At 36.0% G+C, this 27,437-nt stretch overlaps 1 long non-coding RNA gene across 1 annotated transcript in view; it reads left to right on the top strand.

The window, feature by feature from the left end:
• Positions 1-27,065, top strand: part of LOC144304317 (uncharacterized) — a 59,508-nt gene extending 32,443 nt beyond the window's left edge. Inside the window, exons 4-5 of the long non-coding RNA XR_013371223.1 lie at positions 26,225-26,321; positions 26,623-27,065. This is a non-coding gene — a long non-coding RNA (uncharacterized LOC144304317). The remainder of the gene's footprint in view (positions 1-26,224; positions 26,322-26,622) is intronic.
• The last annotated feature ends 372 nt before the right edge of the window (positions 27,066-27,437 follow it).

Genomic DNA, 27,437 nt, shown 5'->3' with positions numbered 1-27,437 from the left:
ATGACATCATATGCACAATGTAACACCAAATTCTTTCCTTGACCTATACGTGGGTCTTTATATTATCTATATTTTTATTTAAGATTTTATTTATTTATTCGTGAGAGACACAGAGAGAGAGGCAAAGACATATGCAGGGGGAGAAGCAGGCTCCCTGCGAGGAGCCTGATGTGGGACTCGATCCCAGGACCCCAGGATCACGACCTGGGCCAAAGGCAGATCTTAACTACTGAGCCACCCAGGTGCCCCTATTGTCTATCTTATATTACTCTCTTATTTCATCTATACTCTCCTCTAGCTCAGTCCACTCCAGACATACTTACCTCTGTGCCATTTGTCCAACATACTCTGTCTAATTTTACATAGCATCTTTGTATCTGTAGTTTTTTTGCCCGGAATATTTCTTTAGATATTCCTATGGCTAGCTCCTTCAGTTCACTCAAGTATCTTGAACAGATGTTACTTCCTTAAGAGAGCTTTACTGATCACACTAGCACTTCTCACTCTTTATCCTCTTCCTCTTTATTCTTTTTCACAGAACTTATCCTCACTTGAAATTTTGTTATACATTAATTAATTAATTTGTTGTCTGTCTCCCTCACTAGAAGTAAGGACCATGAGAGTAGGACATTTCCCCTTTTGTTCACTGTTTTATCACTAGTGCCTGGAAGATGGTAGTGCTTAAAAAATCTTTGCCAAATGAATGGATGACTCTGTACTCATTCAACTGTAATATCTTTACTTATATTCTATCATGCTATAGATTTCTTAACTCACTGAATATCCATTAGATGATGCTTAATTGATTCTTTAAAATGGCATACAAATTACAGAGTAGGCTGGTGGCAGCTGGTACTGAAAGTGGCCCCGCAGAGTATTTGTGGCATTCATTTCTTCATTTTGTTTGTTTATTCATCGCATAGTTCTGGAGCTTTATGTGGCAGGCACCATGATAGCTTACCAGCAAATTAGGAGTCTGTCTTTATCAGGTAAAAAGTCTATGAGGAAAGACAGACAATTAAACAAGCAATTAAAATAAACAATAGTAGGTGCTATTTTAAGATCAATACAGGATGCTATGGAGAGTGGTATGTTTTCACTATTTCTTATCTGTTTGGGAGAGCTGATTATTAAATTTCTAGGGACTTTGAAAACTTATTAAATATAACCATTATTAAAAATTAAAATATTTAAACTTGCTATTAAATGAATTATATTAAAAGCAAAGGTAATAAGTGCTCAAAATTCATCATTTCCTAATTATCTGGCTCTCAAAGTTGTTTACATCTATTGTATCTGTTTGGTGGAATTGTCATATAATGATGTGTTACTGTGGATCTTTCCTCAACTCTGAGTTCAGTGATACCACATGAGTAGTTCAAAATTAGCTATGGTGATACTAGCTATGGTGAATATTTATAACACTGAAATTGCTGCAAGTCCAATTTTTCCCATTGGTGAGCCAAATATAAACATTTACTAGCACATCATTACTATAAAAGCACATCAGAAGAGCATTCAGCCTCACTTGGTGATATCAGGCAAGGGTCCAGAAGGAGGAAGCAAGAATTAATAAGGTCAAAATTGCATGCATGGTGAAAAACATTCCTACCAATATCAAGGCCAAATAGGTGAGATAGCTCTTATTCTTTTTTAATAGACACCACGCCTCTCTAGAATCATAACCTCCTTTTAACTGAGATAACAGATATATAGTGCATGGTCATGGGAAGTTCTCTCTCTTTCTGTAACTGTGTGGTTATAGAAAGAAGACTATATCTTGCATTCTTGCTCCCTTTCTCTGTCCTCTGACTCTCTGTTTGTGTCTCTGTTATTGGATGATCTTCCAAAATGGTTGCTTCCTGTAATCACTTCATAATCTGCCATCTGATTAACACTGCCTCGTGTTTAATACAAAGCTAATTTGTAGACTTTTCATATGCTGGGCTTAGCCTGGCAGAGGAGACCCGGAATCAGGGCATTAGAACTGTGCAGTCAAGCAAGGTCCTATGCTTGAAAGGGCACTGCCACATTTGGTTTAATGTCCTGCTGCTGTTACACTGAAATTCTTAATACTCTTTCAACAAGAGACCCCCATAATTATTCTTACTGAACTCTGCAAATTATGTGGTCAGTCCTGCTGGAGTTCAAATAGGGATGGCACATAGGTTTCCAATAAAAATAAAATCCTTCTGAGCAACTTGGTATGTCATGCATGCACTGACAAAATGTAATTTCTTTAAAATCTTTAATGAATGTACGATTTTGTCATGAACTACGATAAAATTGATATTATAAAAGAACACTTGAAACAAATCAGGTTTGAAGTTTTAAATGGAAATTTTTGTTTCATAAGATTAACAAGACTGTGGCCATTCTTCTCATGAATTTTGTTATGATATGAAATACAAGTGTCTCTTCTGACAAGAAAAGTTTCGGCAGTATTAGGTTGATCAACAACATCATCAAAAGAGAAACTACAAAGCTTTTTCAATCATAAAGTGCCTTAGGCTATAAAACTATAAAACTATAAAAACTAAATTCATAGATGATGCAACACCAGTGTCATTAAGATAAATGTCAAAGGAGCCATGTATAATGGTATTATAACTGATCTAGTAGCATCTAGTAATCTTCAAAAGTTTATATTAACTAAATACTTATTCTTTTGGGATTTTATTATATATTTTTCTTTGATTTCAAATTCTTGAAACAAATCCAAAGCAACATCTAACATGACTGAAAAAATTTTAGCAATCTGAAAATAATTTTTGTTTTGCTATCAAGCCTTCCTCTGGAAGAATTCTGTTGCTATTGGGGACAAAACTGAGAAGAATCTCGTCTCACTGCAGACACAGAAATGTTGGATAAAACCTAACAACAAAAACAAATGATAAAATAGACCTGAACTTGAAATCAAAAAGGAAAATTTATGATAACTAGAAACCAAGAAGGAACTCAAACATATAGAGATAAACAGTAGATACTGTAAAATATCTCTTCAGGCCTTTCTGAGGTGAACTGATGAAGATTAGTTTATAAGAAAAATTTATAAATCACATGAGGAAATGATACACATAGAATAAAAACATTCCATAGTTAAGAGAATTAACTCTCCAAACCTGAGAAAGTAAGACAATGAGATAACAAAATGCATAATAATCAAACTACAGAGATGATAAATTATATGTTTTACATGAATGAAGAGACAAAAGAAGGCTAGAAATCTGTAGTGAATGCAGCACTATGCTACCAGAATCCCCCTCCCACCCTCCACATGCCCCCTTTGGAAGTGAAGTGCTCAATCCCCTGCTGCTGGAAATGTTGGCAGTTGATTGCTCTCAGTTGGGCCCCTCTCTGAGTGCTGGCAGTTGCTGGGGAGAGCTGCTATACCCAAGGTCACTTCTGCTTCCTGGGGGCATACAGAAGGAAGATCATGTAAAGATACAGACTGAAGGCAGCCATCTACAAGCCAAGAAGAGAGGCCTCAGAGGGAATCAATCCTGCTGATCACTTGATTTTGGACTTCTAGCCTCCAGAACCTAGAGACAATAAATTTCTGGTGTTTAAGCCATCAAAAGTGTAGTACTTTGTTATGGCAGCCCTAGCAAACTAATACAGATCCCAACAATAGAAGAAGCCACAAAGAAGAAACCATTATTATCACTATTTCATGCATGAATAAACATGAAATATTGGCTCAAGGCCAAACAGAGGCATGAATGAATCTAGATAGTTGTCTCTAGAGTCTGAGATCTTAATCAACACCTCCCCTGCCTCTCTAATTGAACACTCTCAGTCTCTGGGTTGGGCTTGTGTTCTAATGGATGTTATCACTGTAGTTTGGCTTAAGGTTGAGCTGTATTCTTTGGGACCCTTCTCAGGATCTGTGTCTCCAGCTCTTCTCTTTATGGCCAATTAATTTCTCTGGAGAGCAGTCCTTCCGTTTCTTAGGTGGTAGTAAGGGGAGAAGGCAATGATGTCCTGTAGTTCACTATGCAGACTTTACTTAATCTCATTTTCAGCCTCAAGTTTCTCCATACACATTCGAGCCAATGTTTCCAAGTCTGGAGCTTTTCTGATTGAGTGCCTTCAGGAACTATCTCTGGTCTACACAATGGCTGCATCGGTGGTAAGGAGAATGAGTGGAGGAAAGTATCTGTTTCTTCCATACAGGCTTTCAACTACTCAGTTGGATTCAGTCTCACATCTTGAGCCCACTGCCAAAAATACCTAATACTTCAAATTCTGGGCCCTTTTAATCTTCTGCAGGAGCATCACATTTCTTTCTTTGTGCCCTAGGGTTGCTACTTCCTGTATCAACCATCTCAATTACTATCACTCCTTCTACCTCTCATCTTTGGCCCACTGTTGTTTACTTTTCTATTTTCTCTCTCTGAATTTACAAGCTTTGGTGTTGATCTGTGGCCATGTTACTGAGTTTGGGAAGAGAAAGAAGGTAAGCTTTTAATCTGAATTATTTTCCCAGATCTTCTCATACCACTTGTTCCATGAAGTTGTTCAAGTACTGTTTTTGGTTACACTTGTACTTCTTTCTGCTATTGGCTTGATTAAAATGCTTATATTAGATTGGAAGAACACAGTAAGTGGACATGTTTTGATTTAATTTAGACTTGTTTTGGCAATACTGAAAGTAGCATGGGTCATATGTCTGTTCTTAGAACCACACAGACATGATTCTGGAAAGTAAGGGCTCTTTCTCAAAGGCATGCCATTCTTATTGAAGTCGATAGCCTACCCAGACCAGGCTTCTCCAATCCATAATATTATTTGACTTTGGAAAAATATTTTAGTTTCCTTTTAGTAAGTCTTTTATAGTAAACCAAACAATCCAACCAAGTCACCAACCAATTGACACTTTTCAGATTGGCTACAGACTGGTAGGAAGAAGCACACCCTCTATTCTTCCTCTCCCTTCCCCCACCAGAGAGACATACTGTTGAGTTTGATTACATTTCTTACTTATTTATCAACAGGAATGAGACACTTAACAAGAGTGATGTGGTTAGAGATGGAGAATTAGAGTAAGTTAGCATTCCTCAATGCAGTAATAGCTGGTTTATACAATCGCTTTTGGGGGGAGGAGATCAGGGATTGCAGGCAGATGTCAGGGTATGGTTGTGCTGACACTGAGAAACTGAAATTTTGTGTCTGCTTTTTTTTTTTTTTTTAATTTCAGAGAATTATGTCACCCATTCAGAAAAAATAAAATTTGTATTATTTCATTTAAATCAGAAAATATTTGCTAACTTGGTTTATTTGTGGGTCTTACATCAACTTGAATCAACATTACTATTCATGGTGAGAAAACAGAAAACTCCCTAAAACACTAATCAACTACTACCATCATCACTAAAGTCTTTTTCCTTTGTAAAGACACTGTTTAAAAACCTGCAACATACTCTACTTACCAACAAGAGTACTACAAAGAAGATAAATATTTAAAAGAAGGAAGTAGCCTGTATCCACCTACCAAAGGTACATTTTATATGGTTAGCACCAAAGTAAACTTTGAGGATCTCATTTTTTGGCTAATAAGCCAGGGGTGATAATGCATCAGATGCTGATTCTAATACATTTCATTAATATAAGTTCATTTAGGATGATTTCTAATTTTAAAAAATCATAGAAGAGCCCTAATGGGTCATATTTTACCTATTCACTCAGTTCCCTTATTGGTAGTTGATCTAAAAACTCCTCTACCGATGATTTCCATTGTGCTGTTTTGGGTGGTAGTTTTTCTTTTATAACATTTAAGGGATATTATGTCCTTCAAATTTTGGCTGAAAGGAAGAAAAAAACTTTTCCAACACTGACTTTGGATCCTGGGAGAAATAACGCATTGACCTGCTTATGTGCAGCTGTAATGCACTGGTGCCCCAGATGACAAGCCTATATTATTGCTTGAAAAAACTCTAAATGTATTAAAAGGCAAACTCCTTTAATAGGTATCAAGGACTAAACCTCTTACATTTTTGGAAAACATCCTAGAAAACAATATTTCTAGGGTTTTGAACATTTATGATCTACAGAAGCCACCAGAGTATAATATTTTAAGAGCTTAATTTTTTTAATTTTTGAAAATCACAAACCTTGGAAAAACCTTCACCTGTCATTTTGATGAATGATGTATTCAGATTCTATTACATCATTATTAGGCCACAAGTGGAAAAGTGAAAACAAATGGGAGTAAATTAAAGAAACTGTGTTTACAGAGGCTATTTTGGCATTTCCAGTCTCTCATTTTTCCTTAAACCTCTGAATCTCCCAGCATGTGCCATGTAATGACATTGATGCCAGGTTTTCAGATGTTTGTGGAAGGCATGGCTCTTACTTGAGTAGTTTGTGGCCATGACTTAAATGTTCTTGGATTCTCATGAATATCTTGCACTATGATTTTAAAAACACTTTTTATAGAATTGTTTTTTTGGACAGTTCTGTATTTTTTAATATGTTTGTGCTAAGTGTTCATTGGTCTAGAACAAGAAAAATTCTCTAGGTATTTGTAACACCTCAACTTCTAAGACAAGAATGTGGACAGGTAAAAGGATTTCCAGTATTAACATTTATTGAGTTAAATAAGGTGCCATTTCAAGGTTATTATATAGATTTGAAGGAGAGATAAGAGTTTCCCAGATAAACAAAAGATAAAGGAGTCTATCATCACCAAATCAGCCTTACAAGAAATGTTAAAGGGAAATGTTTAAGTAGAAGAGATATGGCCATAATTAGACATAAGAAAAATATGAATAAAAAGATGTAAAATATGGCAATATATACACAAAATGTGGAGAAAGGGGGAAAAAGGAAGAAATGGGAGAAAGAAGATGAAAAAGATTTTTTCTTTTTCTTTTCTTTTTTCTTAAGGATGTGTTTGAATTTAAATGATCAAATTAATATGTACTGGTATTTATGTAGGATGTTATATATTCCTCATGGCAATCACAAACCCAAAATCTATGATAGATTTACAAAAAATAAAAAGAAATGAAATCAAACAAAATGCTATAAATGCTCATCAATAACAAAGAAAGAGAGCAAGAGAAGGAGCAAAGAACTACAAAAACAACCAGAAAACAAATTTTTAAAATGGCAATAAATACATAGCTATCAATTATTACATTAAATGTAAATGGCCTAAATGATCCAGTCAAAAAACATAGAATGGCAGAATGAATTAAAAAAAAAAATCTATCTATAGGCTGCCTTAAGAGACTCATCTCAGATTTAAAGACACATATGGATTGAAAGTGAAAGAATGGGAAAACATTCGCTAAGAAAATGGGAGTAAGAAAGAAGCCAGGAGAGCAATACTTAAATCAGACAAAATAGACTTTAAAACAAAGAATGTAGCAAGAAACAAAGAAGGGTATTACGTAATGGTAAAGGAACTGATCCAACAAGAAGATATAACAATTGTAAATATTTACTCACCCAACACTACAGCATTTAAATACATAAAGCAAATATTAGTGGACATAAAGAGAGAAACTTGATGGTACTACAACAATAATAGGGGACTTTGACACTCCACTTACATCAATGGGTAGATCATTCAGATAGAAAATCAATAAAGAAACAATGTCTTTGAATGACACATTGGACCAGATGGACATAACAAATATATATAGAACACTGCATCCAAAAACAACAGAATACACATTCTTTTCAAGTACACATAGGACATTCTCCAGAACAGATGACATATTAGGCCATAAAACAAGCTTTAATAAATTTAACGCATCTTTTCAACCACAATGGTATGAAACTAGAAATATCACACACACACACACACACACACACACAAAACTGGAAAAAAACTCCACATACACATGGAGATTAAACAACATGATAATAAACAACCAATCGGTCAATTAAGTAATCAAAGATGAAATAAAAAAAATACATAGAGACAAATGAAAACACAATGGTATAAAATCTCTGGGACATGGTGAAAGCAGTTCTAATAGGGAAGTATATAGCAATTCAGGCCTATCTCAAAAAGCAAAAAATTCAAATAAACAGTCTAAATTTATGCTTGAAGGAACTAGAAAAATAAGAAGAAAGCACAGGGTGAGTAGATAAAAGGAATAAAGATCAGAGCAGAAATAAGTGACATAGATATTAAAAGAAGAATAAGAGAAAAAGGCAAAAAATCAATGAAACCAAGAGCTGAGTCTTTGGAAAGTGGATCAAAATTGACAAATCCTTAGCCAGATTCATCAAGAAAAAAGTAGAGATAAGAACCAAATAAGTAAAATCAGAAATGAGAGAGAATTAACAACTGATACCACAAAAATACAAAGGATTATAAGAGAGTACAGTGAAAAGTAATATGCCAACAAACCAGGCAACCTGGAAGAAATGGGCAAATTCATGAAACATGCAATCTTCCAAAACCAAACGAGGGAAAAATAGATAATCTGAGTAGGCCTATTATAAATAACCAAATTGAACTGGTAATTTTAAAAACTACCAAAAAAATAAAGTCCAGGACCAGTGGGATTCACAAGTCATTTAAAGAAGAGTTGAGGTACCTGGATGGATCAGTTGGTTAAGGATCTGACTCTTGATTTTGGTTCAGGTCATGATTTTAGGTTCATGAGATTGAGTCATATCAGGTTCCATGCTCTAGGATGCTCCAAAATGGAACTTGCTTAAGATTCTCTCTTTCCTTCTTCCTCTGCCCCTCCCCCCCGCTTTCTCTCTCTCCCTCTTAAAAAAAAAAAAAGGTAGTTAATACCTATTTTTCTCAAACTGTTCAAAAAACTTGAAGGGGAAGGAAAACCTCTAAGTACATTCTATAAGGCCAGCATTACCCTGATACCAAAAACAGACAAAGACACCACAAAAAAAGAAAATTATAGACCATTATCTCTGATGAATATAGATACAAAAGTTCTCAACAAAATATTAGCAAACTTCATACAATACATTAAAAAGGATCATTTACCAAAGTCAAGTGGGATTTATTCCTAGGATGCAAGGATGATTCAATTATTCACAAATCAATCAAGGTCATGTGCCACATCAACAAAACAAATGATAAAAATTGTGATTATCTCAATAGATGCAGAAAAGGCATTTGCCAAAATTCAGTGTTTATGATAAAAAATCTCAACAACATGGGGTTATAGGGGACGTGCCTTTTTTTTTTAAATAAAATAATTTTTATTGGTGTTCAATTTACCAACATACAGAATAAGACCCAGTGCTCATCCCGTCAAGTATCCCCCTCAGTGCCCATCACCCATTCACCCCCACCCCCCGCCCTCTTCCCCTTCCACCACCCCTAGTTCCTTTCCCAGAGTTAGGAGTCTTTATGTTCTGTCTCCCTTTCTGATATTTCCCACACATTTCTTCTCCCTTCCCTTATATTCCCTTTCACTATTATTTATATTCCCCAAATGAATGAGAATATACACTGTTTGTCCTTCTCCGATTGACTTACTTCACTCAGCATAATACCCTCCAGTTCCATCCACGTTGAAGCAAATGGTGGGTATTTGTCGTTTCTAATGGCTGAGTAATATTCCATTGTATACATAAACCACATCTTCTTTATCCTTTCATCTTTCGATGGACACCGAGGCTCCTTCCACAGTTTGGCTATTGTGGACATTGCTGCTAGAAACATCGGGGTGCAGATGTCCCGGCGTTTCATTGCATCTGAATCATTGGGGTAAATCCCCAACAGTGCAATTGCTGGGTCGTAGGGCAGGTCTATTTTTAACTCTTTGAGGAACCTCCACACAGTTTTCCAGAGTGGCTGCATCAGTTCACATTCCCACCAACAGTGTAAGAGGGTGGGGGGGTGTCTTAACACAGTAAAGGTCACATATAAAACATCATCCTCCATGGTGAAAAATTGAGAACTATCCCTCTAACATCATCCTCCATGGTGAAAAACTGAGAACTTTTCCTCTAGACTCAGAACAAGATAAAGATGCCCATTCTTACTTACCACTTTTATCCAACGTAGTACTAGAAGTCCTACCCATAGCAGTCAGACAAGAAAAATGAATAAGAGGCATCCAAATTGATAAACTGTCACCAATCACAGGTGACATGATACTCTACATGGAAAATCCTGAAGATTCTACAAAAAAACTATTAGACTATTAGATGTAATAAATTCAGTAAAGTGGCAGGATACAAAATTAATACCCAGAAATCAGTAGCATTTCTATACACTAACCATAAAGTTGCAGAAAGAGAAATTTAAAAACTTTACACCATTTACAATTGCATCAAAAGAATAAAATCCCTAGGAATAAACTTAATGAAAGAGGTAAAAGAACTGTGCTTTGGAAACCATAAAGCACTGATAAAAGAGATTGAAGGTGACACAAACAAATGGACAGATATTCCATGCTCATGGATTAGAATAATTAACAATGTCAGAATGTCTGTATTATCCAAAGCTGTCTACAGATTCGATACAATCTCTATGAAAATACCAACAACATTTTTTGTAAAATAAGAAAAAAATATACTGATATTTGTATGGAACCACAAAAGACCCCAAATGACCAAAGCAATCCTGAGAAAGAACAAAGCTGAAGATAACAGAATTCCAGATTTCAAGACATATTATGAAGCTGTAGTAATCAAAACTGCATGGTACTGGCACAAAAATAGACACATATATCAACGGAATAAGCTAGAAACCTCACATTTATATGGTCAATTAGTCTATGACAAAGGAGGCAAGAATATACAATGGGGGTAGTGTTAGTCTTTTCAATAAATGGTGCTAAGAACACTGACCAGCTACCTGTAAAAGAACGAAACTGGACTACTTTCTAACACCACACACAGGAACAAACCAAAATGGATCAAAGGCCTAAATGTGAGTCCGGAAGCCATTAAAACCCTGGAAGAGAACACAGGCAGTGATTTCTCTGACATCAGCCATAGCAACATTTTTCTAGGTATGTCTCCTAAGGAAGGGGAAGCAAAAGCAAAAAATGAACTATTGGGATTACATCAAAATAAAAAGCCTTGGGCAGCCGGGGAGGCTCAACGGTTTAGCGCCGCCTTCAGCCCAGGGTGTGATCCTGGAGACCCTGAATCGAGTCCCATGTTGGGCTCTCAGCATGGAGCCTGCTTCTCCCTCTGCCTTGTATCTCTGCCTCTCTCTCTCTCTCTCTGTGTCTCTTATGAATAAATAAATAAAATCTTTGAAAAAAATAAAAATAAAAGCCTTTGTATATCAAAGGAGACCATCAACAAATTAAAAGACAACCTACCGAATGGAAGATATTAGCGAATGATATATCCAATAAGGGTTAATAACCAAAATATATAAAGAACTCATACAATTCAACACCAGTAAGACCAATCTGTTTTAAAGAAAAACTATTTGAAAAATATTCGGATCAGAGGCTCTGAATATATATTTCCCAAAGAAGACATATAAATGGCCAAGAGACACATGAAAAGATGTTTAACACCACTAATCATCACAAAAATCAAATCAAGACCACAGTGAGCTAGCCATCTGCTTATACCTGTTAGAATGGCTAAAATCCAGAAGACAAGAAACAAGTGTTAGAAAGCATGTGGAGCAAAAGGAAACGTTGTGCACTGTTGATGGGAATTTAAATTGGTACAGCCAATGTAGAAAACATTATGAAGTTTACTCAAAACGTTAAAAATAGAAATACCATATGATCCAATAATTCCACTTTTGAGTATTCACCAAGGCAAAATGAAAACACTGATTTGAAAAGATAAATGTGTCCCCATGTTTATTGCATCATTTCTTACAATAGCCAAGACATGGAAGCAACCTAAGTGTTCATCAGTGGATGAATGGTTAAGGGGAATGTGGTAAATATACATAATGGAATATTACACAGCCCCCAAAAGGACAAAATTGTGCCATTTGAGACAACATGGAAACACTTAGAGGGTATTATGCTGAGTAAAATAAGTCAGACAAATACCATATGATTGCGCTCATATATGGAATCTAAAAAAATTGAATAAACAAAAAGCAGAATCAAACCTATAAATACAGAGAACAAACAAATGGTTGCCAGAGTGATGGGGGGAGGTGTGTTGGGCAAAATGGGTGAAGGGGAGAGGGAGACACAGGCCTTCAGTTATGGCATGAATAAATCATGGGACTAAAAAGCAGAGCATAAGGAGTATAGTCAGCAATAATAGGGATGTAACGTGATATGTGGTAGTTATACTTGTGGTGAGTACAGTATAACATATAACTTGTCAAATTACTAAATTGTACACCTAAAACTAGGGTAATATTGTGTGTCAACTATGCTCAAATTTAAAAATAAAGATAAGTAAGTAAGTAAGTAAATAAATAAATAAATAAAGTGCCATTTGTTTTGCTAACTAGAGAAAAACCATTGACTTTGCCAAAAATATGTAATGCTTAGGTGTTTTAAAAATCCAGGGAAACATAGCTTCCAACTTCAGGCTGAAGAAAATTTTCTTCATAGTTTTTTCAGCCATTATGCAACTGGGAAAGGCAAGCAGAGAATGCTTTCTTTGTCTCATACTAGAATAATATAGAAAGCCACAGACCTTGGGCAAATTACTCCTGTGTGTTGAGAAGTCTGCATTGAATTAAGAATTGATAGAGTGAGCAGCACCATTCTCAAAGCAAGAGTGATTTTGAAAATTATTCCTCGTGAAAACGTTACGTGAAAGAAAAATTCTAGTTTTAGTTTTTGTTAAAGTAAAATTTTGCTGACTTTCTATCAGAAGGATGTAAGAAGCAGGGCAGCAACTTCTCCATTGAATAGTCTTTCAACAGTGGTGCCTTTATAACAATATTTAAAGGTTGATATGTTGACATGACTGTTAAGACTATTATAAAAACATTTCCGAGAACAGAGCATGAAAGCAAGAGTGACAGACTTACATAGAGGAAAATGAAGTGTAGTCCTTTGGTAGAAGCTCATTTCTGCATTAGCCTCAACAGGCTTGCTTCATTGTTAGAATACAGTTAGGCTTCTGCTTTCCTTGTACTTTTACATCAAGGCTTCAATGTTCTTTATAAATATACACACTAGAACAAAAGTACCTTTAAGAATCTTACAAAATAAATGTTATCTGTCTCAGCTGCCTGGATAATGGGACATCGAAATCCAATGTTTTTTCATGGATTCTTCTTTCTTATCTCTTAGGATTGTGTAAGAACTGGCTTCTGGTTTGGGTCTACCCTACCCACCACTGAGATGCTAATGTGCAAGCTCTTATGAACATTTATTTTCAGGTGGGTAACTTCACTGGCTCTTCTGTGCCAAGCTTGGCCATCAGCACCTTCACTGTGTGATGTAAGGGTACTTAGTGGCTTTGTCTCAGATCCACGCTGCCACTCCATTCAGAAGTCTGGCAATTTCAAGGGTACTGCCCTGGATAGGGCATTGAACTCTGCTTCTTAGGGAAACTGTTTCCTATTCATCCTTTTAAATTCAAGGAATCCAGGTCTCTCCTGGTGTAAGACTAGATCTCCCTCTGACCTCAAATCCCAACATCCCCCACCATCCACAAATGGGACAATTTACTTTATTCCCATTGTAGCCCTGAAAGCCACAAACTATTAACACTTCCCTGGTCAAGAGAACCCAGCATTTAGAAAAGAGAGGCCAAGTATTATTTCTACTTGAGGAAATGACCTTTTCATTCTTTTGCTAATGAATCTATTTAGTGGTGGGAGAAATTCATTAAAATTTGTTTATTTGTTTGTTACTACTTATCAATGACTGTAGATTTTCACAGACATAACAAGATGGTAATGCCAGTTGCTGTTGCAATTCTGGATGTGGTATCTTCACCAAAACACCAAATAAACATAGCCCCCATCCTGGTATATAGCTATTCATCAAGTAAATGTTTTTTGACATCTCTATCAGCTAAATAACAAGATGCAGTTTGCTTTCAAGTGTTATGGATAGCAGAATACTCATCTGCCTTCTATCTATGTCAACTCACTTCATCTCTGTTATAATGTGGTTCAGAAGGAATTTCATCATCTTGATATTCTAAAGCCCATTACGCTACTGCATTACTTTAATGAAATTATACTAATGGACCTGGTGAGCAGGAACTATCAAGTACCTACCATGACTTCCTAAAATACGCATGTTCCAGAGGGTAAGAGATTTCAAGGATTTGTCACTAAGTGAAGTTTCTATGTATCCAGTCATCTTAGGTATATTGGGTATCTCCCTTCTAAATTGAGAAATAAGTTTCTGCATCTTGCATGGCCCACCACAAAGAATGAGCATAGCATTTTGTGAGTTTCTTTGGGTCCAGGAGGCTGTATATATAACTATGGGGATACTGGTTCTACCATTTGTTGGAAGACCTGTGAGGCTTTTGGAGCTTAGAAATGCAAAAAAAGCTAAAAGCTCTTTGGCAAGTCTATGCTGCTTACGCTAATGGCCTATTAGATCCAATGGTGTTAATCATTTGTTTCAGAGATACCATACAGAGCTTCTGGAAAGCTCACAGTGTAGGCCATTAGGTGTTTGGAAACTTTCTGACAGCTATTATCCACTTGAAAACCACCTTTTAGCTTGCTGTTTGGCCTGGCAAAAACTGAACATTCAACCTTTGAATATGAGTAATATATGACCCAAACTGCTAATTATGAACTGGGTGTTATATAATTGTTTACACCATAGATTTAGACATGTGCACACCATTCCAGTATAAAATGAAAAATGGTATAAATGAGACTGGGCCTAGGAGAATCAAAAGACAAAATTAAATCACATGAACAAGTGGCTGAGTCCCATGGCTACTGCTCTTACTGCTTTTTTGCATTTTCCACAGACTACACCTATAGTCTCATGAGGGAATTCTCTATGACCTACTGATGGAAGAGGAAAAAGAATGGGCCTGGCTTATGAATGAATAGCATGTGGGCATTAAACAGAAATGGATAGCTGTAATGTATTACAGCCTCACTTAGGGGTAGCACTGAAAGACAATGATGAGAGAAAATTTTCTCAGTGGGCAGAATTTTGGGCAGTCATCTGGTTATCCACTTATAGTAGAAGGATAGTCTGAAGAATTAACTTACATAAACTGTATAAGCCAGCAGTTAAAGCTTTGGAAAGGAAAAATAGGAAGACTGATGGCAAGGTCTGGGGGAGAGGTATGTAGGTGGGCCTCCCAGGATGGGCACAAGGTGGAAAGATAGGTGTGTTCCATGTAGATGCCCATTAGAGGGTATCCCAATAGTGAAGAAAAGCTTTCAATAATCAAATGGCTAAGATTATTCCTCCTAAGAATGTCAACCTTTTCTCCTAGCCATTCACATGATTGGTCAGTGGAGGCATATTAAGTGGGCCTGCAATGGATGGAGGCTGTGCATGGACTCTCCAACATGGTACACTCTCATCAAGGCTAATTCATCTACCCTATCACTGTGGGTGCAATCTGCCTATAGCAGAGGCATTGCTGAACTCTCAATATGACACCAATCATGATATTCAGGTCAGTCTCCTGGAGCCGTGGAATGGTATTTGAAGGCTCACTTCTGGCACCATCAGGAGATAAATCCTACAAGGACAGTGCCAATATAAGGAGCCATCTACCCTAGTACTGTAAACCACTTATGCAGAGTCCAAGGGCTGGAAGTGAGAATGGACTTTCCAACTTTTATACCAAATATGTATATGGGGAACTTTTTTTCCTATCCATGCAAATTTGGTCTCAGTAAATTTATATTACTGGAGTATGGAATTTATGGTACTAGAGTATGGAATCCATCCATTGGAGAATTCATTAAGAGTTCCATTGCATTAGAAACAGAAACTGCCCAGTGGCAGTTTTAGCTAACGAAGCAATAGACAGAGAAGAGGTTATTGTACTGGCTGGGACAATGATCTTGATTACCCAGGGGAAATGAGTTACTGCTGTGTGGAACACAAGTGAGGCTCTTAGCTACTTAGGACTCTATTACTCCATGACTCTTGGCAATAAAAAACCCTGGCAACACAATAAAGATAGGGCCATCAAAGGACTCATCTCCTACAAGACTAAAGATTTGACTCAGGCAACCAGGTTGAGAAGCTATTCAACTAATATGCTTTGAGAGAACAAGGAAAATATGGAATGAGAATTGGAAGAAAGTCACTATGGTGACAACTTAAGCCTACTATCCAACTACCGAAGCAGAGATCATAGCAGCTTTGTCTTATGACAAGTGCTTCTTTTCCCCGTGTCTCCTCCCACTCCTTTAATGAAGAACACTACTAGTGACTGCCATTTTAGATTGCAAGTGGTGATATGACCAAACTGTGATGATGTGGTAGCTGATTGGGAACACAAATTTTTCACCTTGGCAAAAAATGAGCATGGATGCTGAGAGGCAAAAGAGTGAAGTGTGCTTGTTCCTTTCTGCTGCAACTCTGGCTCCATTCTCCATTCTTCCTATTATTCTCTGTGCAGTTCTTTATCAATGGATTTCTTTGCCTCCTGGTTGGGTTCAGCCAATGTGGGGTAGAGGAGAGTGACGTTGTGCCTCCTTCCCTTCACAGGGCTGCAGGTTTTCTGTATCAATTTCCCTGAATTTCAGTTGGCATTCTCCACAAAATTACTTTCTCTGAGCTTGGATAGCTACTCCCGTCAGGTTCAGACTGTATTGGTTTCCCTCTTTTAGTAACTCATGGGTACTGAACTATTTCTGGTTTGTTTCCTAAGACCTACTTATGGCAGAGTTTCTTTAAAAATTCTCCTCAAATACCTGGTCTAAGTGTGGTCTGATTCATATATAACACTTCATTTAATCTTTACAACTATTCTGTAATATAAATTGGGTAGATCCTGTTGCTTCCACGTTTGGAATATTCTAGTGGCTTTTCATAATACTTGAAATAAAACCCAAATAGCATGGTTCACAAAGCCATACTTGATCTGGTTTCTACCTACCTTCTCCAAGTGATCTTTTATCTTAACCTCGAATCGCCACCCATTGTACTCAGCCACTTTAAGACCCCTCACTAACCTGTCTCCCTCAGGAGACATCCCTCATCCCAAAGATCTGTCCGCCTATAATTCAAATTTCAGTTTAAATGTCACCACTTCAGTCTCTCCTTAGTCCTTCCCATTCAATAAAAGTAGTAATCTAAATACAATCACATCATCCTATATTAACTCTTCTTATAGAACTTATCAGTTACTGATATTTCCCTATTTATTTTTATACCTGTAAAATCTCTCTCCCTACCTCCCTCTGTCCTTCCCTCCTTCTTTCCTAGAACGTAAATTTTCTGAGAACTGACTTTTAATATTTGTTGACGTTGAATAAAAAGCAGGATTAACTCCATTGTATCAATAAAGTAACAAATGTTCAGAGGTTTTAAATTCCTCAAGGTCTCACAATTATTAGTGGCAAAATCAGCATCTGTGACTTCTGATATCCATATACTATTCTCCCTCTGGTTTACTGAATTTTAATGGGGGCACCTGGCTGGCTTAGTCAATAAAGCATGTGACTTGATCTCAGGGGTTGTGAGTTTGAGCCCCTTGTTAGATATAGAGATTACTTAAAAACAAAATCTTAAAAAAAAAAAAACTAATAAAATGTTGTGAGAGATAGAATGGCATAAGGGAGGGGGACATTCAAGTACACCCTGAATTTATGTCAGACCCAAAACTCCTGGAAAAATAATGCTGGGTCTCTTATCTTCTTAATCATTTTCAGTTTGGAAATTAATTATTTCCTGATATTACATTACCATTTCCCAAAAAACATTCCGCTGAACAATTCAGTAAGATGTTGGAAGAGTTTCATGATTTAGTGGCCAAAATAACTTTGTTAAAGGCTGAATTAAGCATGTTTCTTTGCTGTAGGAATTCCAAGAGCATTTAATATGTACTTTGTGAGTTTCCAGGGGGCAGATGTACTATGTATTGTTACCTAAACTGATTAGGATAGAAAATACTTTTTTTGAGAATTCTATCAACATCTCATAAAACATGCATTTCCTGGAGCACAGTGAGTAAATAATTAAGTCTTTAGCAATAGGCATCATGTTAATAGAGTAACTTTATTATAGTGATAAATATATTAACGGATTGTTTTCTGTGTGGGAAAGCAAGAGTAAGTGCATTTGTATTGGCATCTTCTGAATGTGTTCTAATGTATGGCTTATTCAGTTTTGTGAAAGTCTTATTCTTTTTTTCAAGTATAAGTTTGCCAATTTTTTATTTCTCTGGTCAAACCACATATTATTTCTGACAGTCTGACTATTCCGGTAGAAGTGTTGAAACAATTTAAGCCTATTACAGTGTTTTCTGTCCAGTCCAGACAATTTTAAAGGAATCTGATAGTCGTCACTTCTCCTACAGTGCACTGCTATAGTGTGTAGCCTGTTCTGCTATAATAAGAGTATAAAAATTGAGTAATACAGATGTTTCTATGAGAGAAAGGAACTTAGCACTAGGATGTATGAGAGTAGCAATAATAAAGTTACCTTTCCCACAGAAAATTTAATAATAAAGTGTTTTCCAAACTATAAAAAGACTTTATTAAATGCTAAAATAAGTTGGCTTATTGAAACTGACAGAAAGAGACTTAGCAACATCCTCCTTGCTTTTTCATTAATATAGTTGGCAGCTGCTCAGCTTCCTGTTACCTCTAGCTTTGCCTTGCTCTTGTGCTTGCCCTTGCAGTACAGATTACAATCACTACAAACTCTAAACAAAAGAATAAAAAAAAAACCACGTGGATAAAGAACAGGTGAGGAAGTAAAGTAGTGTGATATTTGCATAATTCTTTGTATTTGAACCCCATTGCCTTCCAGAGGTCCCTGTTGCCTTCAGTACTTAAGAAAGACTGCCTTGAGAACACTTACTGTGATAAGCTCTGAGTAATGTATAGAACTGGATCATTATATTGTACACCTGAAACTAACATAAAAACTCTATTTAATTATACTTCAATTAAAGAAACATTTTTAAAAAGCCTGCCTTGAGAATGTCCAAAGAACTCCCCAAGATTTCTGTGAGTTCTCAGGGCCTCTGCTGTTTCTGTATGCTCTGCACCACAACAACCCAAATGTAAAATTTCATCCTTTTGTCAATCTATACTACCTTCCTCCATGTATACTCACATCATTCATGAGGATAGCAGATTTTACTGCCAAAATGCAGGAGAGAAGAATCACATAATCTTTGAAGAACCATGCAATGTAAACTATGTATTAGGCCTCCTTTCTTTCTTTCTTTCTTTCTTTCTTTCTTTCTTTCTTTCTTTCTTTCTTTCTTTCTTTCTTTCTTCTCTCTCTCTCTCTCTCTCTCTCATCTATCTACCTATCATCTATCTATTTCATCTAAAAACCTTCTACGTCTGGAAATGGCAGGACAATTCATTTGGATCAGCCTACCTACTGAAAAAAAAACTAGGTTATCTGAACAAAATATTAAAAAAAAATAGCAGCTTACAGGCATCAGAGAACTAAAATAGCAGTGAAGAAGTAAAATACTATGTAGAGATTCTACTACTGATCAGATTCTACTGATTCCTTAAAAGGCAACTGAAAAGCAAAGATTCTGAACAGCAGTTTTGGCACCATTACAAAGCTAAGGAGTTCAAAATTAAATCTAGCTCATGCTAAACGATAGAAGGGGACATTACTGAAACTCATACTTTTTTGATGAGATTCAGTTAGAATATACTCAATAGTTTTGCAATTAAGAAATTAACTTTGAAATTACTTATGGTGCAGAGAAGGAATCACAATTGAAACTAGAAAGTAATTTGACTGAATGGCAATGAAAAAACTATGTATGAAAACTTGTGAGATACCTAAACCTAAGACCTAAAACTATAAAACTCCTAGAAGCAATCATAGCAGAAAAGCTTTATAACATGGGTTTTGGCAATGATTTCTTAGCTGCAACACTAAAAGCACAGGTGACAAAAGCAAAAGCAGACTACATCAAATTGAAAAGCTACTGCACAGCAAAAGAAGCAATCAGCAGATTGAAAGGCAGCCTGTGGAATGGGAGAAAGTATTTGCAAATCATATATCTGATGAAGAGTTAATACTGAGAATATGTAAAGAACTCCTAAAGTCTACAACAAAAAAACAGATAACCTGATTTAAAAATGAATATAAGACTTGAATGGACATTTCCCTAAAGAAGATACACAAATTAAAAAAAAAACAAACTCGGGATCCCTGGGTGGCGCAGCGGTTTGGCGCCTGCCTTTGGCCCAGGGCGCGATCCTGGAGACCCGGGATCGAATCCCATGTCGGGCTCCTGGTGCATGGAGCCTGCTTCTCCCTCTGCCTATGTCTCTGCCTCTCTCTCTCTCTCTCTCTGTGACTATCATAAATAAATAAAAAAATTAAAAAAAAAACAAAAAAAAAAAAAACAAAAAACTAACAACCCCCAAAGTAGTAAGTGCTGCTGAGGATGAAGAAAGATTGGAAGCCCTGTTCATGGGATGCCTGGGTGGCTCAGCAGTTGAATGTCTGCCTTTGGCTCAGGGCATGATCCTGGAGTTCCAAGATCGGGTCCCACATTGGGCTCCCACAGGGAACCTGCTTCTCCCTCTGCCTGTGTCTCTGCCTCTCTCTGTGTGTCTCTCATGAATAAATAAATAAAATCATTTTAAAAAAAGGGAGCCAAGTGCAGTGATGATGGAATTGAAATATGGTATAGTATGGAGGTTCCGGAAAAAATAGAATTATCACATGATCCAGCACTCTTACTTCTAGATGTATATATAAAAGAATTAAAAAACAAGATCTTGAGATAATTTCATGCCCAAGTTCATTGCAGCATTGTTCACAATAGCCAAGAGGTAAAAGCAACTTAAATGGCTATCAACAGATGAATGGATAAAGAAAATGTGGTACATCCATATGCTGAAATATTATGCAGCCTTAAAAAAGAAGGAAATCCTGTCACACATTGCAATATGCATGGACCTTGAGGACATTTTGCTAAGTAAAATACACCAGTCACAAAAAGTCAAATGTTGTATGATCCTACTTTATAGTATCTAAAGTAGTCAAATTCATAAAAACAGAAAGAAAGTGGTTATCATTTTGCAATATATACATATATCAAATCATTATATTGTATGCCTTTAATTTATACAGTGTTATATGTCGATTATATATCAATAGAACTGGGGAGAAAAGAAAATTTACTCTTAAAAAAAAGAATATGGTTGCCAGAGGCAAGAGGAGAAAAAGCTGAGTTGTTGTTCAATAGGTATAGATTTTTACTTTTGCAGGATGAAAAAGTTCTAGAAATCTGTTGCACAAAAATATGCATATAACTAATGCTACTCTGCTGTACACTTAAACATGGTTAGCATGGTAAATTCAATGTTGTGTACTTTTTTACCATAACTGAAAAAAATCCTGTGGGATGCAGCTAAAGCTTTGGTTTAAATAGAAATGTACATAAAAAAATAAATAAATAGAAATGTACAGCATAAAATGCATACATTAAAAAAGAATAAAGGCTGTAAAAACCTAGGAATCCATCTCAAGAAATTAGAAAAAGGACAGTAAAAACAAAACAAAAACAATAACAAACATAAAACCCCAAGTAAAAGAAAATAGTGGTAAGAGCATGAATTAATGAAATTATTTAGAAAACCATTAAGAAGTGTCACAAAGGCCAACATTTTGGAAAAACTAATAAACTTGATAACCCCCTAGACAGACTGGTTAAAAAGATAGTATGGGGCGCCTGGGTGGCTCAGTCAGTTAGGCGACTGCTTTCGGTTTGGGTCATGATCACAGGGTTCCTGGATTAAGCCCCACATCAGGCTTCCTGATCAGCAGAAGTCTGCTTCTCCCTCTCCCTTTGCCATTCCCCCCAGCTGGTGCTCTCTCTCAATCTCTTTCTCTCTCTCTCTCTCAAATAAATGAATAAAACCTTTAAAAAAAAGATAACATAAAGGGACCCCTGGGTGGCTCAGTCGTTGAGCCTTTGGTACGTGTATCCCTTTGAATTACTGTTTCTGTATTCTTTGGGTAAATACCCAGTAGTGCAATTGCTGGATCATAGGTTAGTTCTATTTTTAACTTTCTGAGGGACCTCTATATCATTTTTCAGACTGGCTACACTAGTTTGCATTTCCACCAACAGTGCAAGAGAGTTCCTTTTTCTCCACATCCTCGCCAATACCTGTTGTTTCTTGTGTTGTTGATATTAGCCATTCTGACAGGTATGAGGTGATATCTCACTGAAATTTTGATTTGCATTTCCCTGATGGTAAGTGATGGTGAACATCACCTTATGTGTCTGTTTGCCATCTGTATGTCTTCTTTGTAAAAATGTCTGTTCATGTCTTTGGCCCATTTTTAAGTTGGATTATTTATTTTTTGGATATTGATTTGTATACCTTTATTATATATTTTGGATACTAACCCTTTATCAGATATGTCATTTCAAATATCTTCTCCCATCCTTAAGGTTGGTTTTTATTTTGTTGATTATTTCCTTCACAGTGCAGCTTTTTATTTTAATGTAGTCCAATAGTTTATTTTTACTTTTGTTTTCCTTGTCTCAGGAAACATATCTGGAAAAAATCTGCTTTGGCTGATATAAAAAAAATACTGTTTGTGTCCTCTTCTAAGATTTTCATAGTTTCAAGTCTCACATTTAGGTCTTTTTTTTTTTTTTCACATTTAGGTCTTTCATCCATTTTGAATTTATTTTTCTGTTTGGTGTAAGAAAGTAGTCCAGTTTCATTCTTTTCCATGTTGTTGTCCAGTTTTCCTAGCACTATTTGTTGAAGAGACTTTTTCCCATTGGAAAAGTTTCCTGTTTTGTCAAAGATTAGTTGACCATAGAATTATGGGTTTATTTTTGGGTTCTCTATTGTGCCATTGCACTATTTTTGTGCCAGTAGTATACTGTTTTGATTACTACAGCTTTGTAATATAATTTGAAGTCCAGAATTGTGATGCCTCCAGCTTTGCTTTTCTTTCTTAAGATTGTTTGGGCTATTCGGGATATTTTGTGGTCCCATACAAATTTTAGGATTGTTTGGTCTAGTTCTGTGAAAAACGCTACTGGTATTTTGATATTTTGATATGGACTGCATTAAATGTGTGGCTTGCTTTGGGTAGTATGCACATTTTAACAATATTTGTTTTTCCAGTCCATGAACATGAAATGTCTTTCCATTTCTTTAATTCTTTCATCAGTGTTTTATGGTTTTCAGAGTTCAGGTCTTTCACCTCTTTGGTTAGGTTTATTCCTAGGTATCTTATGGTTCTTGGTGCAATTGTAAATGGGATTGATTTCTTGATTTCTCTTTCTGCTGTTTCATTATTGGTGTATAGAAATGCAATAGATTTCTATACATTGATTTTGTATATCATGTGAGTTTACTGAATTCAGGTATCAGTTCTAATAGTTTTTTTTGGTGGAGTCTTTTGGATTTTCTATATATAGTATCATGTCATCTGCAAATAGTGAAAGTTTCACTTTTTTCCTTACTAATTTGGATGCCTTTTGTGTGATTGCTGTGGCTAGGACTTCCAGTACTATATTGAATAAAAATGGTGAGAATGAGCATCTTGTCTTGTTCCTGATGTTAGGGGGAAAGATCTCAGTTTTTCCTGATTAAGGGTGATGTTTGCTGAGGGTTATTCATATATGGCCTTTATTATATTGAGGTATGTTCCCTCTAACCCTCCTTTGTGAAGGTTTTTGCAGTGAACAGATGTCAAAATTTATTAAATGCTTTTTCTGTGTTGATTGGAATGATCATATGATTTTTATCTTTCATTTTGTTACTTGATCAATTTGTGAATATTGAATTGTCCTTGCAGCTCATTCACCACTTGATCATGGTGAATGATTTTTTTTTTAATGTATTGTTGAATGCAGTTTGCTAGTATTTTGTTGGATTTTTGCATCTCTGTTAATCAAGGATATTGGCTTGTAGTTTTCTTTTTTAGTGGTGTCTTTACCTGGTTTTGGTATTAGGCTAATGCTGGCCTCATAGAATGAATTTAGACATTTTCCTTCTATTTTATGGAATAATTTGAGAAGAATAGGTGTTAACTCTTCCTTATATGTTTTGTAGAATTCACCTGTGAAGCCATCTGGTCCTAGACTTCTGTTTGTTGGGAGTTTTTAGATTACTGATTTAATTTTGTAACTAGTAATTGGTCTGTTCAAATTTTCTATTTCTTCCTGAATCAGTTTTAGGAGATTGTAGTTTCTAGAAATTTATCCTTTCCCCCCCAATTTATTACCATATAATTTTTCTTCATATTTTCTTATAATCCTTTGTATTTCTGTGCTATTGATTGTACTTCTTTCATTTTTGATTTTATTTATTTAGGTCTTCTCTCTTTGCTTTGATGAGTCTGCCTAAAGGTTTTTTTTTGCTTGTTTGTTTGTTTGTTTTATCAATTTTGTTTATCTTCTGAAAGAAACAGCACTCACTTTCATTGATCTTTTCTAAGTTTTTTGGTCTCCATTTCATTTATTTTAAGCTAGCTCTTCTGTCCCTCCCCATGTACCCCCTGCACTCTCAGCCCTGCAACTTATTTGTTGAAAATAAGTACTGGTCTGGTATGCTGTTAACAATCTGGATTTTGCTAATTGAATCCTTATGGTGTCTTTTATCAGTCCTCCACATCTATATTTCCTGTAAATTGAGAGTTAAAGCATTGATCAGTTTCTGTTGTTTAAGGCATCCAGTGTGTGGTATTTTGTTACAGCAACCCTAGGAAACGAATACAGTGGGTATATGAGTGCTATTTAAGATGTGCTAGGGGATTAGTGCTTTTAGCCTCAAGTTAAGTGTGTAAGACCAAAAGTGACTTAAAAATTAGGACTGGATATAAATAGTTCCAGGGTTGTTTCAGTGTCTTGATGATGTCATCAAGGACCCAGCCTCTTTTCCTGCTTTTTTTTTAACTGTCTGCAGTGTGATAGCAATGATTCTCTTCATGGTTATAAAATGGCAGCAGTTACTCCAAGTGTTCTATCTTTATGTGACAAAGTGTGAAAGTAGGAAAGGATGGAGTGGCTTTCTACCTAGGGGTATCTAAGCAAAGTCTCCCTTGGGGTTTCATTGGTCAGAACCAGGTTACCTGGCCATTCTCAGCTGCAAGGAAGGCTGAGAGAGTGAGTACAGTTTGTTTTTGACAACACACATTTCTAGGAAATGAAATAGCGCACACACATTGGTAAGTAGGAGAATAATGTCAATACAATGGGGAAGTTGAGATGGTATAACAAAGGAGTAGTATTAATAACCTTCAGCAAGAAAGGTAAAAGTCTTTAGTTGTATAGACAGGAGCTCTTTTAACTTTTTTAAAAATAAAATTGAAAATAAGCACCTGCACTGAGAGATCTTTCCCTAGAGAGGCATCCCCTATCCTCCAGCTTAATACAGTTCTAAGCCTGTGGCAGCTTCCACTTCTACCCCCATGTTATCAGCAGTCTCGCTGGCTCAGAACTCCACAGTGCTTTTCCATATTGTTTTTTTCTTTTTTAAAGTAACTTTTTATTGAAGTATAATATAGAGAAAAATGCATGAACCGTAAGTGAACAGTCCATGCTGTTTTAATGCATTTTTATTGTATCTTGAGTAGCTCTGGCTAATGCTGAACACCCTGTTACTTCTAGGGTCTAATCTTACAAAAACCTAGGATTTCCAATAATTATGTTATAGCAGAAATAACTGAATCTGATATTTTTAGCCTCTGTCACAGAAAAGGGCTCTTCCAGCTGGAAGAAATGGAAGGCAATGATTTTTGGGTAGGAGACAGCAATATCTGTCCCATAGCACATATGAACATAATTAACTTTGCTGCTTCAGGTTTAATGTTTAACATGATGAGAACAATTTAGAAAAAAGTATAAATTACTACACTGAAATGCAGAGACAATAAAAATTAATTGGTACTAGATTGTCTTTCAAGTGCAATTTGTATTGTGACTAATAGTTTTGTGTAAGAGGCTTGTGGAGGCTTTGTATTTCCTCCTTGACATGAGGTGGGTGTGTGAGAGAGGAATGAGTGGTTGGTCAACCAGGTTAGCAAAGCATTTTTGCCTGTAGGTGCAGATCTTTGAGCAGCCCCAGACTACAGAAGCTGCTTGGAAATGTGGACATGGGTAAACATTGGCCAATGGTAATGCATTCTAAGGCAATTTTTAGTTGGGACTGCTAATACCCAGACAGGCTACAAACTTACAGAAGTAGTTTTCCTTGCAGGAATCTACAACATATTGATGAACTGGCCAGCCTGGGAAACATGAATTACACAATTCCCTCCATTTGACCTGCCTACTGGGAGGAGGAGAGAAAGATGGTAAATTATCTTTCAAATAGCAAAATACCTTTCATATCTTCCTAACTAGGAGTCATCTAGATTCTTCTTAAATATCACCAATGACAGATTCTATGGAATCTTTAGTATGTGGTTAAGAGAATGGATTCTGGAGTCAGACTGTCTGGATTCAAATCTGGATTTGGTGTTGTGTTTCCGACTACAAGTCGCCATATCTGGTTCTCAAGTCTTTCTGATAATGCTATGAGCTAGCTAAAATCCCTTAATTAAATTAATTTTTCTGCTTAAACTAACCACAGTTGTTTTTTTGTTTGCAATTGAGGATTTTCAGTGACAGAATTAAAAATGAAGAAGAGCAAATTTAGGAGATGGAGAGAGACCAAGTCTTTATGACATCATATGGATTCTTGGATCAAGCTACAATTGGAAGCCAAAACTCTCCTTGATTTTTCAGTTGTATGAACCAATGAATTCTTCTTTACCTTAAGCCAATTTGGGATGGTTTTGAAATCCCAGCTGTTACAATATTGTACTTTTGTTTTTATGTCCTTTATCTTTGTATGCAATTGTCATAAAATTTAAAATAAATAATACTTCTTAAAAACCAGACCCATATAATTCTCATAGAGGCTGCTCATTACTGTGATCTAAAATTCTATTTACAGGGCCAATCATCTGTTTGCTCTTTAATATCAGTTGAAGTCAGATCAGAATTTGACACTGTTAACTTCCATTTTTCTTTACCTATTAATTCTTCAGTTGTTTTAGCTTTTAATTTTCTTTGTAAAATTAACTTATGGGAAGTGAAATAAAATACATGATTTTTCTATCTGATATCTAAGTTCTATTAGCTTAAAAACAAACTTGACACTTATTATTCATGTTTAAACATTAAAAACTCACACAGCTGCACACACTTTCAAAATAATCTGCCGACATTGCATTGTAAAATCAAAAAGTACACATCCACTCAAATTGATGGTCTCCTCCCAGTGAAAGTGTTTCTAGAGTACAGAGTATAATTTGTTGAAATGTTTGACATCAAAGTTCTTTTTTTGTCGTTATAATTTCTGGCACATGCATTTTACACAAATGTTGGTCAAGGGATGCTGCTCCCCTCTTCCCAAAGTTATTACT

The sequence above is a fragment of the Canis aureus genome, chromosome 33 (genome assembly GCF_053574225.1).
Source record: "Canis aureus isolate CA01 chromosome 33, VMU_Caureus_v.1.0, whole genome shotgun sequence".
Lineage (NCBI taxonomy): Eukaryota > Metazoa > Chordata > Mammalia > Carnivora > Canidae > Canis > Canis aureus.
Note: the sequence above shows the minus strand (reverse complement) of the source record. Positions and strands in the feature narration are given on the sequence as shown.